Genomic DNA, 13176 nt, shown 5'->3' on the forward strand with positions numbered 1-13176 from the left:
ATGGGCCTGCACCACAATGGGTGCGTTCCTAGTACGCAGGGTGGGCGGTTCGGCGGCTGTGCGCCTTGCAAAATTGCCTGCGTGAAATCTACAAGATTTAACGCAGGCACTTCTGCGACGCTGCTACGTCAATTCAATTCCTTATGTCTGCTTGAAGCAGGCGAAAGGACTGACACAGCATGTTAAGTATTGGGTGGCCCTGAGCATTACTGGAGTTGCATTGCGTTGGCGACGTGACTCCAGCGATGCGCCGCTCTTACGTGACGAGATGCGTCACGCAAGTGCCTACCCTTGCGCCAGGGCGCGCCGCATTGTAAATGAGGCGCATCTGCCGTGTCGCAAGGGTAGTTTTGCATGACGCATTTGATCTGGCGCATCTCTGGAGATGCGCCAGAATGCGTAAGTAAGTATGCCCCTAAGGGGCAGAATTGCAATTACCGTCGCATCCCTGCAAAGTAGCAGGGATGCGCCATTAATTGTGCGGCCCGCTACCACCACCAAACATGGTGCGCCGTATTTGCAATTCGGCGCATCATGGGCCCAAAACGTCACCGAAGCTTTACTGCTGGAGTTGCGTCGCAACGATGGCGCAGCTCCAGCAATGCTCTGGGGTACCCTATCTCCCCAATGCTGGGTCAAGCCGTACGTCTGCTGCAAGCAGGTGCAGGGTTTGTGTGACGCATCATTGTCCTAAAGGTGACTGATTGAAATTTTGTAGATTTCCCTCAGCCACTTTTAGGATGTGTTCCAGCGCAGGAATGCCCTCCATTGCGCCGGAACGCCCCCTGATGGCGCAGGGCTTTATAACGGGATGCATCTCCCAAATGCGTCACGTTGTTATAATATTATACGCCGCACCATGGCGCCCTTTTTTGTTTAGCTGCTGCATCACAAAAGTCACGCAAGAACGGCGCAAAAGAGCCGCAAGGGGCTTAAATCTGCCCCTTCCTTTGTACCCCTGACAATAAGAAAAATAGTGGCGGTGGATTGATAGTTTGACTATTTAAATGACTGGTAATGTAGCAGGCAACTGTTAGTGTTGTCACTGATCTGACTGAAATCACAATGGAGTTTGTCTGTCACTTTGCGTCTTGCCTGCGGACTGCTGCCTGCCAGTCCTAGGTGAACCTTTCAGTACTTTGTTTAGTGAGTTACGTGACTTTCGAAGTCACAGGTCCGCAAATAAATGAAAACTAACCCTAATCAATATAATTTCGCGGAAATATTTTGTTATTGTTCTTTTGAAATGTTTGATTTGGTTGACATTGACAAGCAACAATCATCCATGTTTTCTGTTCTTTCTTTCATGTTGTATGTCAGCTCCCCCCAGGGGCGAGAGGAGGACACAGGAGCAGCAGGCGGCGGATGCTGTTCAACAGGGCCAGGATCGGGCAGGCGAGTGCTCCTTTGCTGGCCCCAGTAAGTTTTCATTTTAGACTAGTACCTATTTTTCCTAGCGTTCCTCATTTGACTTTTTTCAAAATTGTCTTTGATCTTCTTGTAGACTGTATCTAAATTCTTATCCTGCCTCTACTATGACTCCCTGTGGTATTACTAGATTATTCTTATTAGTCTGTCTGTGTAGCTAACTAAGATTGCACGGTTGGCGAAACTCCCATGATTCTAGTCAGCAATAGCTCTATCAACTTAGTGCAGTCCTCTGGGATTGTCCATAATGTCTTTTGAAGTGTTCTATCTGGACTCATGCTTGCAAAAATTGCAAAACCTTTCGCTCAGTCACTCTAGTCTGGACCAAAAAACACAGATTGTATTTAAGTTTAAAAGCTTTATTAAAAGTAAACACATTTATTAAAATGAAGTCATAATAAAACTAAACGTTTAACTGATAATGGAAAAGTGGTTAGTGCTGACGATTAATTGAAGACATTTCTTGTGGTCGAGCCGAGCTCTCACCTGGTTTCAACTTGATCTTGTTGTTAGAAGTCCATCTTCTGTCTGTGTGGAGAAAAATGGTGCGTGTTAAAAAAACAGCCTTCATCAGTTGTGCCAAAAAGTGCAGCAAGACAACCTTCCCTGGAAAAAGGGACATTTTTTTAAACTTTAAAGTAGACAGTCACAAATTACATTGTTTTCACATGTCTTCATTCCTAGACCAAAGACTAGTGAGTGCTTTATTCTAACATTCTTAAATGTACTTTGTAGGTGGAACATCTGGTGGCGGGGCCAGCGTGGAGGTGGTGGTGCTCGCAACGGAGGCGGAGGGCAATTCTTCAGGGGAGGAGGCGGCGGCTGTGAGAGTTAAGACGGTGGTGGTGGCGGCCAGAGGTAAGCTCTTATATATTCCTTACTTATTGAGATTGAAGACTAGCTGGGAAGGCAAGAATATGAGATGCATGGCTGGGTGAATGATGAAGCAATGATGGGTGGAAGGACAACAGCCTGGGTGGGTGACACAGAAACTGTATGTGTCCATATACCTGGATCATGCTACTATCTGACTCTTAGATAGTATATGTGTATCTAGAGCAGGGGTACTCATAGTACGGCCCGCGGGCCGGTGGTGGCCCGGCAAGCCTTCCTTGGCGGTGCGCAGACCTTGCAGACAATCACTGCTCCCCCGGCCCCCACAGAGCAGAGGCTTTTTTGTATTTCACCTGTTAGCGCCACTGCATCTCCACTCTGACAATCACTGCTCCCCCGGCCCCCACAGAGCAGAGTGGAGATGCAAGGCCACAAAGAGGTGAAATAGAACAAAGCCTCTGCTCTGTGGGGCCGGGCAAGCAGTGATTGTCAGGGTGGAGATGCAGGGGCGCTACAACAAACAAAGCCTCAATAATATGTTAATGGTCTTTTAAAGACCTGTTAAGTACTTTGGTGTTGTTGTCTGTGTGTGCGCGTTGAGGAAACGGTCTCAACCCGGGCTGAAGACTGACACAGATAGACACACACACAGTGAGATGACAGAGGGGGAGGGAGAGGGAGGGCAGGAGGGAGAGAGAGATGGAGAGGGAGGGCAGGAGGGAGAGCAGGAGGGAGAGAGATGTATGTAAATGCTGGGTCTGGTGGCTCAGTGGATTAGGGCATCTGCTGCAGGGACCTGTGTGCAACCTCATGGTCACAAGTTTTCATTTTGCTTTAGTCCGCCCCCTCTGACTCCGCCCCCACCAGTGCGGCCCTCGGCCACTAACTACACTGTAAATTTAGCCCCTGAGAGAAAGTTTGTGAGTACCCATGATCTAGAGAGAGTAGACGGTCAGTGGATGAACTAAGTGTAACTTTGAAGAGCATGTAACACTGCACCCGCACGTCCGTTCCAGTGTAGGAAAGGCAAGGAAAAGAAGTTTTAATTTTGTCCAAATACTACCATCAATAGTAGCAGTAGTTTGTATTGCAAGCACAGCATAGATCCGGTTATTACGGTGGCCACTCCCTACCTCTCTTAATAAGTTTAGTAGTACTTAGTCATTCATGTGTGGATGTATCACTGGTCACTCAATAAAAAGCAAAGCACCTAAAGTCATCCCATATATAAGCAAAAACATCCCATGTGAAGTGATAGATAATCAGATTATTTATCTTCTTCAATTTTCCATTTCTAGTACTCATTTCCACTGTAGGGTGAAAGTTAAATTAATTAAGCAGTAGCCCTTGAGTTGTAACAGAGTATTCTCAGTGCCACCCGTAATAGAAAAGTAAGAGCTTCACCACCTGCATGTACTGGACGGGTACAGTAACGCAACGCAAGTCTAGGTCACTCCTCATGGCGTGCGTCTCTTTTTCTCGGGTGCAAGTTTACTGCGCTGGCATTATGCCGGCTTGCAGAAGATAACGTACCAATTTTCCTAAACAAGAGACAAGAAGAAGAATAAGACTGGTGTACTTTCATAGTCGACTCCAATGGAAGTCCATAGTGCTCGTAGAATTTGTTCCTTAAACTCCCACTAATGTTAGAGCAAGGATGAAGAAGTGTGAGGTTAGAAAGATACTGGCCTCAATAGTTATGTAATGCGCTTGCAAGTTGCTAGTTGTAGTGCAACACAAATTTCTGCTGAATGATTGAGATAATCTTAAAGAGCATTGGTTACAGACTATGTCTTTCTTTCTTCATATAGGTTCTCCTTCCAAACGAACAAGGAGGAAGGAGCTGGCTAGAGCGGCCCGGCAACGGAGGATCGATGCCACTGTGGCCGAATATTGGCGGCTGGTGGCCGTGGAGGACGAAGAAAGTGTGCAGTCGACCACAACAACTACGTCGTCTGCATCGGCCTCCGTGCCCCCACGGGCTGCCAGTGCCACCCAGCACAGTGGTCCACCCAGACTGAGCCGGGCTGCCAAAGCCAAACACCACCGCCGAGTAGCAAGGACAACAGCTTCCTCTCACAGCCGTTGCACCTGCAAGGCATTGAAGGCACGCCTGCGCCGCAGTACCCTGATGGTGTCCCGCCTCCAGCAGGAGCTCCACCACTTTTCAAAGGAGTTGGAGGGGCTCCGCGTAGAGCACGCCTTGCTCCGCCAGGAGCATGATGCCCTGGCCCAAAAAGTTGACAGCATCCACCCATAGTGTCCCTTGCCCCTTTTTTAGAGACTTTTGGGGGGTGGGAATTGGGAGTTGGGTTTTTGGGGACTTTTGAAGGACAATCGTTGGGGTTAGGGAGGGTCTTGATGGAGATTATTTTGTTAGGGATATAAATATACTTTTTCAAACTTTATCTGAGCATACCCGTTTCTTACTGCTTGCCTGGTGGGTGGGGGTTTAACAGTGACTTTGTTTTCCTGAAAGTTTAGTTCCATTTTCTTCCTTTAAGTGTAAATGCCCAAATGTTTTCAACACTAAGTGCCTCTCACAGAGTAAGTGAAGTGAATCCAAGAGTCCTAGGACTTTAGTAGTACTACCTTCAGTCTCTCGTCTCTCCTACTAATACTCCATTATACCCCCAAACCACCAAACGCTTATCTTACCTGTAATTTGTGTTTGAAAGTAGGGCTAGACCCATGGCTGGCTCCACGGGAAACAGCGAATAAGGTTGGCAATCTTGGTCGGATAAAATTTCCTCATAGCGGTGGTACTAGTGGTGTGACACAGTGGCAGTTGCATGCCTATGAAAAAAAAGAAAATGAAATCTGGTTTGTCCTCCTGAGCAATTCAACGGTACAACTGAGAATATAGCAGGTGACAGAAGTACACTAGAACAGTGCCACATTGTAGCCTAACAAATGGTAAAGTATAACTACTAATTCGGTTGAAGTTCTTTGACATTAGCCATGGTTCTTTGTCAAGCAGAGTAAGAATATATCCTCGGATTTCTTCACCAGCCTGTTGCTATCACCTTATCCTCCCCAGCAAGTGTGTGGATTTATTGCTGTAATTTAGTCACACATCAATCAAAACCACACAGCCCGGGGGAAGAGGGTTAGGGTTTGAAAAATGGATGGGTACGGGGGTTTTTGGGAAAGGTTTTGGGAGACAAGAAAAAATAGCACAGCATAGACAAACAATTGTGAACATAAACAAATCTTTGGGTACAAACCTATCCATCAATCTTTGAAAGTGCATGCACTACTGCATGCATGTCAGTGAAAAGTAAGTAGTACTTTCGACAACTGTGCAAGAAAGAATGCGACAGTACAGGGCCTGTGTGGAATTATTGATAACGATATTCAACATAAGGTCTCTGTAGCCAGATACCCGAGAGCCTTGCTGGTCACTATAAATCCATTCACAACAACACTCAGTGGGGTTGGTCTGGAAGGTATAGTAGATAGAAAAGGAGAAATTGCTTTTTTTCTAGGTGTCCCCTCACTCACCAGGGTTGCCCCTTGGTGACATGATTCATCATTGGGGCCATCCCAGTCCTCTACGGCCTGGGGCGTGCTGCGACTTGTGAATTACGTAGGAGCACTTACAAATGACTATGTGTGGTGCAGATGTGATAGTGGAGTGGACTAAGTGATGTGTTAAGGGATCAATTTAGAAGCAGAGAGAGATCTAAGAAATGCAGTCACAGTCAGAGAAAAAGGCAAGGGATACTGTATCTATGTGGTTGTAGTGGTCCTGTTGGAAGTGGTAAGTAAGTTGCCTGCAGAAAAAAAATCCTCTTATTAGCGGCACTCCTCCATTGCAGCCGACGCTTCGTCCATCGATGTTGGTCACCAGAAGACACCCTGTAAAAAAAGCACAGCATAGACAAACAATTGAACATAAACAATTCTTTGGGTACAAACCTATCCATCAATCTTTGAAAGTGCATGCACTACTGCATGCATGTCAGTGAAAAGTAAGTAGTACTTTCGACAACTGTGCAAGAAAGAATGCGACAGTACAGGGCCTGTGTGGAATTATTGATAACGATATTCAACATAAGGTCTCTGTAGCCAGATACCCGAGAGCCTTGCTGGTCACTATAAATCCATTCACAACAACACTCAGTGGGGTTGGTCTGGAAGGTATAGTAGATAGAAAAGGAGAAATTGCTTTTTTTCTAGGTGTCCCCTCACTCACCAGGGTTGCCCTTTGGTGACATGCTTCATCATTGGGGCCATCCCAGTCCTCTACGGCCTGGGGCGTGCTGCGACTTGCGAATTACGTAGGAGCACTTACAAATGACTATGTGTGGTGCAGATGTGATAGTGGAGTGGACTAAGTGATGTGTTAAGGGATCAATTTAGAAGCAGAGAGAGATCCAAGAAATGCAGTCACAGTCAGAGAAAAAGGCAAGGGATACTGTATCTATGTGGTTGTAGTGGTCCTGTTGGAAGTGGTAAGTAAGTTGCCTGCAGAAAAAAAATCCTCTTATTAGCGGCACTCCTCCATTGCAGCCGACGCTTCGTCCATCGATGTTGGTCACCAGAAGACACCCTGTAAAAAAAGCACAGCATAGACAAACAATTGAACATAAACAATTCTTTGGGTACAAACCTATCCATCAATCTTTGAAAGTACATGCACTACTGCATGCATGTCAGTGAAAAGTAAGTAGTACTTTCGACAACTGTGCAAGAAAGAATGCGACAGTACAGGGCCTGTGTGGAATTATTGATAACGATATTCAACATAAGGTCTCTGTAGCCAGATACCCGAGAGCCTTGCTGGTCACTATAAATCCATTCACAACAACACTCAGTGGGGTTGGTCTGGAAGGTATAGTAGATAGAAAAGGAGAAATTGCTTTTTTTCTAGGTGTCCCCTCACTCACCAGGGTTGCCCCTTGGTGACATGCTTCATCATTGGGGCCATCCCAGTCCTCTACGGCCTGGGGCGTGCTGCGACTTGCGAATTACGTAGGAGCACTTACAAATGACTATGTGTGGTGCAGATGTGATAGTGGAGTGGACTAAGTGATGTGTTAAGGGATCAATTTAGAAGCAGAGAGAGATCCAAGAAATGCAGTCACAGTCAGAGAAAAAGGCAAGGGATACTGTATCTATGTGGTTGTAGTGGTCCTGTTGGAAGTGGTAAGTAAGTTGCCTGCAGAAAAATAATCCTCTTATTAGCGGCACTCCTCCATTGCAGCCGACGCTTCGTCCATCGATGTTGGTCACCAGAAGACACCCTGTAAAAAAAGCACAGCATAGACAAACAATTGAACATAAACAATTCTTTGGGTACAAACCTATCCATCAATCTTTGAAAGTGCATGCACTACTGCATGCATGTCAGTGAAAAGTAAGTAGTACTTTCGACAACTGTGCAAGAAAGAATGCGACAGTACAGGGCCTGTGTGGAATTTTTGATAACGATATTCAACATAAGGTCTCTGTAGCCAGATACCCGAGAGCCTTGCTGGTCACTATAAATCCATTCACAACAACACTCAGTGGGGTTGGTCTGGAAGGTAATAGTAGATAGAAAAGGAGAAATTGCTTTTTTTCTAGGTGTCCCCTCACTCACCAGGGTTGCCCCTTGGTGACATGCTTCATCATTGGGGCCATCCCAGTCCTCTACGGCCTGGGGCGTGCTGCGACTTGCGAATTACGTAGGAGCACTTACAAATGACTATGTGTGGTGCAGATGTGATAGTGGAGTGGACTAAGTGATGTGTTAAGGGATCAATTTAGAAGCAGAGAGAGATCCAAGAAATGCAGTCACAGTCAGAGAAAAAGGCAAGGGATACTGTATCTATGTGGTTGTAGTGGTCCTGATGGAAGTGGTAAGTAAGTTGCCTGCAGAAAAAAAATCCTCTTATTAGCGGCACTCCTCCATTGCAGCCGACGCTTCGTGCATCGATGTTGGTCACCAGAAGACACCCTGTCCACTGCCTGCCTGATGCTGAATTGTGGCTCGCTACTGTGAAGCCTGACTCCATCCTTTTTTCCCCATTGCAGAGACTGAAACCCGGCCTGTAATTATTCAACGAAAAACAGGAAGTGATATAATATTACAACACCACTGATAAATAAATATAAGGTATGTAGGCTGTGGAGTGCAAAAAGTCACAATTTGATTTTCCTAGTAGACAGTACAATATTTTTGAAAGTGCGTACTCTGAGTCACCTTTTGAAGGATAAATAAGTATGGGCAAATTAATGTAGCGGATCTTTCCCCTCAAGCTAGGTGTACTGTAAACTGTGTTTTAGAACAAAATTAGATCTTCCTAGCAGTGCTCCCACCCAGACCCTTACTAAAGCCAGTCGCAAAAATGTAGAAGACCCCCAATCAAATCTCAAAAAACGAGGCCTAGCAGAAAACTGGTGACAACACTTACTTTGAAAGTAAAAGTAGGCCGAAGTACCCCCTTCCTAATTACCCCTTACCCACCGTGGATTGCATTCAAACCACTTGCAAGCAACCAAGCAAAAGTATCCATAGCCAGCATCGCTCCAAGACTCGAAATCCCCCCCACTCAAGCACATGCAATAGAAATACTGCTAACCCTAACGAACCCTAAGTTAAGAATAGTGGCAAAGGCTTTCTTTAACTATGCCAAATCCACCCTTTCCCACCATGGATTTTCTTCAAATGACTTGCAACCAAAATTACACATTCTCACGAGTGCTCTAAGACCCCAGAACTCAGTTGCAAAAATCTAGAACACCCCGAAACACATGCAATCCTACTTCTAGGGCTAACCCTAACGAACCCTAAGTTACAAAAAGTGCCAAAAGGCTTTTCCGCGAGGATTTTGTCCCAACCACTTCTACCCGGTATTAGACCTTCCCAGGAATGCCCCAAGACCCGCCAACCCACCCGCCAAGAAGCATAACACCCCCAAACAGGCCAAAAGCAAAATCTCATACTTGCAATATTTCTCGGCCTTCGGTCCAAACGCGCTGCGTAGCTAGGCCATAAGTCGGGGTTGCCACGACGGATTTCCTGAAAAGCAAATGCAATCAAGATTAGAGTGTCCCAGCAGTGCTCCCAGACCACGAAACTCACCCACAAACACCAGGAAGCCCCCCTAAGAGCACCTCAAAGGCAAGCAAGTCATCAAAAACACAAAAAACTTCCTCCTGGGATTTGGTCCAAAACACTTTTATCCGGTATTAGAGCTTCCCAGCAATGGCCCCAGAGCCGTCAACCCAGGAGAAAACGAGTAGAAGACCCCCAAACAGCCAAAGAGCAAAAGTACAAAAATGGGGACTTAGTCAATTTTTCACAAATTTCCCAAATCACTCCGCGCGCGCTCTGCAGCTAGGCCCTAACTCCCCTCTGCCACCATGGATTTGCTTCAAACCTCTTGCAAAGTAAAGTATATATAGCCAGCAGTGCGCCCAGACCCCGAAACCCACCCACAAACACCAGGAAGCCCCCCAAACAGGCCCCCGAAAACGCTACATTGAGCAAAATGTCAGAAATAGCCAAAAAAAATCGGCCTGGATTTTGTCCCAACCACTTCTACCCGGTATTAGACCTTCCCAGGAATGCCCCAAGACCCGCCAACCCACCCGCCAAGAAGCATAACACCCCCAAACAGGCCAAAAGCAAAATCTCATACTTGCAATATTTCTCGGCCTTCGGTCCAAACGCGCTGCGTAGCTAGGCCATAAGTCGGGGTTGCCACGACGGATTTCCTGAAAAGCAAATGCAATCAAGATTAGAGTGTCCCAGAAGTGCTCCCAGACCACGAAACTCACCCACAAACACCAGGAAGCCCCCCAAACAGGCCACCGAAAACGCTACATTGAGCAAAATGTCAGAAATAGCCAAAAAAAAAATCGGCCTGGATTTTGTCCCAACCACTTCTACCCGGTATTAGACCTTCCCAGGAATGCCCCAAGACCCGCCAACCCACCCGCCAAGAAGCATAACACCCCCAAACAGGCCAAAAGCAAAATCTCATACATGCAATATTTCTCGGCCTTCGGTCCAAACGCGCTGCGTAGCTAGGCCATAAGTCGGGGTTGCCACGACGGATTTCCTGAAAAGCAAATGCAATCAAGATTAGAGTGTCCCAGCAGTGCTCCTAGACCACGAAACTCACCCACAAACACCAGGAAGCCCCCCAAACAGGCCCCCAAAAACGCTACATTGAGCAAAATGTCAGAAATAGCCAAAAGAAAATCGGCCTGGATTTTGTCCCAACCACTTCTACCCGGTATTAGACCTTCCCAGGAATGCCCCAAGACCCGCCAACCCACCCGCCAAGAAGCATAACACCCCCAAACAGGCCAAAAGCAAAATCTCATACTTGCAATATTTCTCGGCCATCGGTCCAAACGCGCTGCGTAGCTAGGCCATAAGTCGGGGTTGCCACGACGGATTTCCTGAAAAGCAAATGCAATCAAGATTAGAGTGTCCCAGCAATGCTCCCAGACCACGAAACTCACCCACAAACAGACGGAACCTTCCCTAAGAGCACCTAAAAGGCAAGCAAGTCATCAAAAACACAAAAAAAATTCTTCCTGGGATTTGGTCCAAACCACTTTTATCCGGTATTAGAGCTTCCCAACAATGGTCCCAGAGCCGTCAACTCACCTGCAAAGAGGTACAACAACACCCCCACAAGTGCTGAGTCTTTCTTCATTGGGCGTAAACCAGCCCTCTGGTTTGATGGAAATAGGAGTCTGGAGGAGGAGGAGGATAGAGGAGCATGTTCTTCTGAACTTGTGAACCTGAGGAATGCAGACTGCGGCAACTTCAAATCAATTAGCAAACCAGTGAAGACAGTTCTGCTGATGGGCTTGATTTTGTGATTATCTGATTAAAGTTTGAAATATATTAACTGTGCACAACAAAGAAAGACAGACACACAGGAATAAAAGTGAATAGGGACGAAAAAGAAAGTTATTGATTCGTTGTCTCATTTTCAGGGCTCGGTATCACGGTCCAGGAATAAGAATAAGGCTTCGTCATCATACTCTACGAATTCAGGCAGGGTGAGCTCAGTGTCACCTGACAGAGTAGAAATTCCCTCATCTATGTTGCTGGCCACCTCCTCTTCATCCGGCACGCTTTCTCGTACTCTGAAATCTGGTGGTATGAGGTGCTGATTCATCTTGATCATTGTTAACCTCTCCACATTTTTGGGCGAGAGGCGGCTCCGTTTGGGAGTTATAATGCCACCAGCAGCACTGAAAACCCGTTCAGAAGACACGCTTGCGAGTGAGCAAGACAAGTAGTTTAAAGCCAGGTTGGTGAGCTGTGGCCACAATTCTTTTTTCCCATGCCAATACGCCAATGGGTCAGAATTAACATAGACCTCTGTTGAGTCATTCAGATAGTCCTTCACCATCGACTCAAGGTCCTCTTCCAAGGTTCCTCCACTTTGCTTAGCTCTTGCTGTGCCTCTGACCTTTTGAGAACCAAACCCACGCAGAGCTAGCCAATCCTCTTCAGCCTCCAATGTTTCTGTTGTGTCTCGTGCAGATGATCCGGTTGCCGGTGTCTTTAACGGCTGAGAGGTCACTTGTGCCACAGCCACAGGTGCAGAAGTGGATTGTTTTGACTGGGGATGGCCTGCTGATGTACTGCCATTTCCTTAAATTTCCAGCCGTTCTCTTTCAAACCTCTTGGCTGACAAGGCTAGCCAACGTTTGTACTTTGGAACATGTTGATCATCAAAAGGAAAGAATGCTTGGCCTGCCAGCGCCTTTTTGTAGCGTGGATCCAGAATAGTAGCACAAATGTAATGCTCTTCTGAGTGGATCTTTTTAAGACGTTCATCACCTTGTAGGAGCTCTAATAATTTCTCAGCCAGAAGCAAAGAGTCTTGGTTTTTGTCATCTTTTTCAAACACAGAACACACCTCCTTCAGTTGGTCCTCCAGCATGTACAACAATGGGATAGCTTTTCCAAAATTAGAGTCCTCCTTGCTGACTGCACGCGTGAAGAACTCAAAAGGACGAAGCATGCGTGTCAGGCTTTGAACTATGTTCCATTGCGGCCCACCCATCCTCAGCTCCTCTGTACCCTCTGTAAGGAAATATTGATCGAGTTCCGTATACTGCTCATACAGACGCTCAAGTATGTAGAAGGTTGAGTTCCAACGTGTTACCACCTCCTGGATGAGCGCTTTCACTGGCATTTTACGTTGATATAGCAGGCTCCTCAGCTGCTTCCGGGCCTTAAAAGAATGGCTGAAATGCTTGCACATTTTTCGGCAGGTGTCCAATACACTGTACGCTGCACTGCCTTTATTACCCAAGAATTTTTGGACAACCAGGTTTATACAGTGCGCCAAACACGGCACTCTGAAATAGTAACCGTCCCTCATGGCCTTAACTATATTGGCGCCATTGTCCGTGGAAACATAACCAACCCGGCGTTTTAGTGGGGACAACCAGTTAAGGACCTTTGTGTTAAAGACATCCAAAATGTTTTCTGCTGTGTGACGTTTCTCCAAACCAAACATGGCTAGTGTTGCATGTTTCCGAGCAGCTTTAAAAACAATGTCCGTGTCAACACCTGCGTTTAGCTTTGCTTTAGCCCCTGAAAAAGAGACCCAGTGTGCAGTGATGCACATGTAATCAGCGCCTGCGCCACTGGTCCACATGTCTGTTGTCAGATGTATAGTGTGAACAGCACTCTTCTGCAAAGCTGCCCCAATCACCTTCAGAACATCTTCATGTAGTGCTGGAACCGCAACTCGGGCAAAATAGAACCGGCTAGGAACCTTCCATTTAGGGCAGAGTGCTGCCACTAATTCTAGAAAACCAACTCCTTCTACAAAAGAAAAAGGGAGAAGGTCCAGAGCTAGCATTTTAGCCAGCTTAGTGTTATACAGACGCATCATTGGGTGGTTGCGTTCATATTGTGCTTCTGTAAACAACATCTTTTTA

This window comes from Lissotriton vulgaris, chromosome 1_1, assembly GCF_964263255.1.
Source record: "Lissotriton vulgaris chromosome 1_1, aLisVul1.2, whole genome shotgun sequence".
Lineage (NCBI taxonomy): Eukaryota > Metazoa > Chordata > Amphibia > Caudata > Salamandridae > Lissotriton > Lissotriton vulgaris.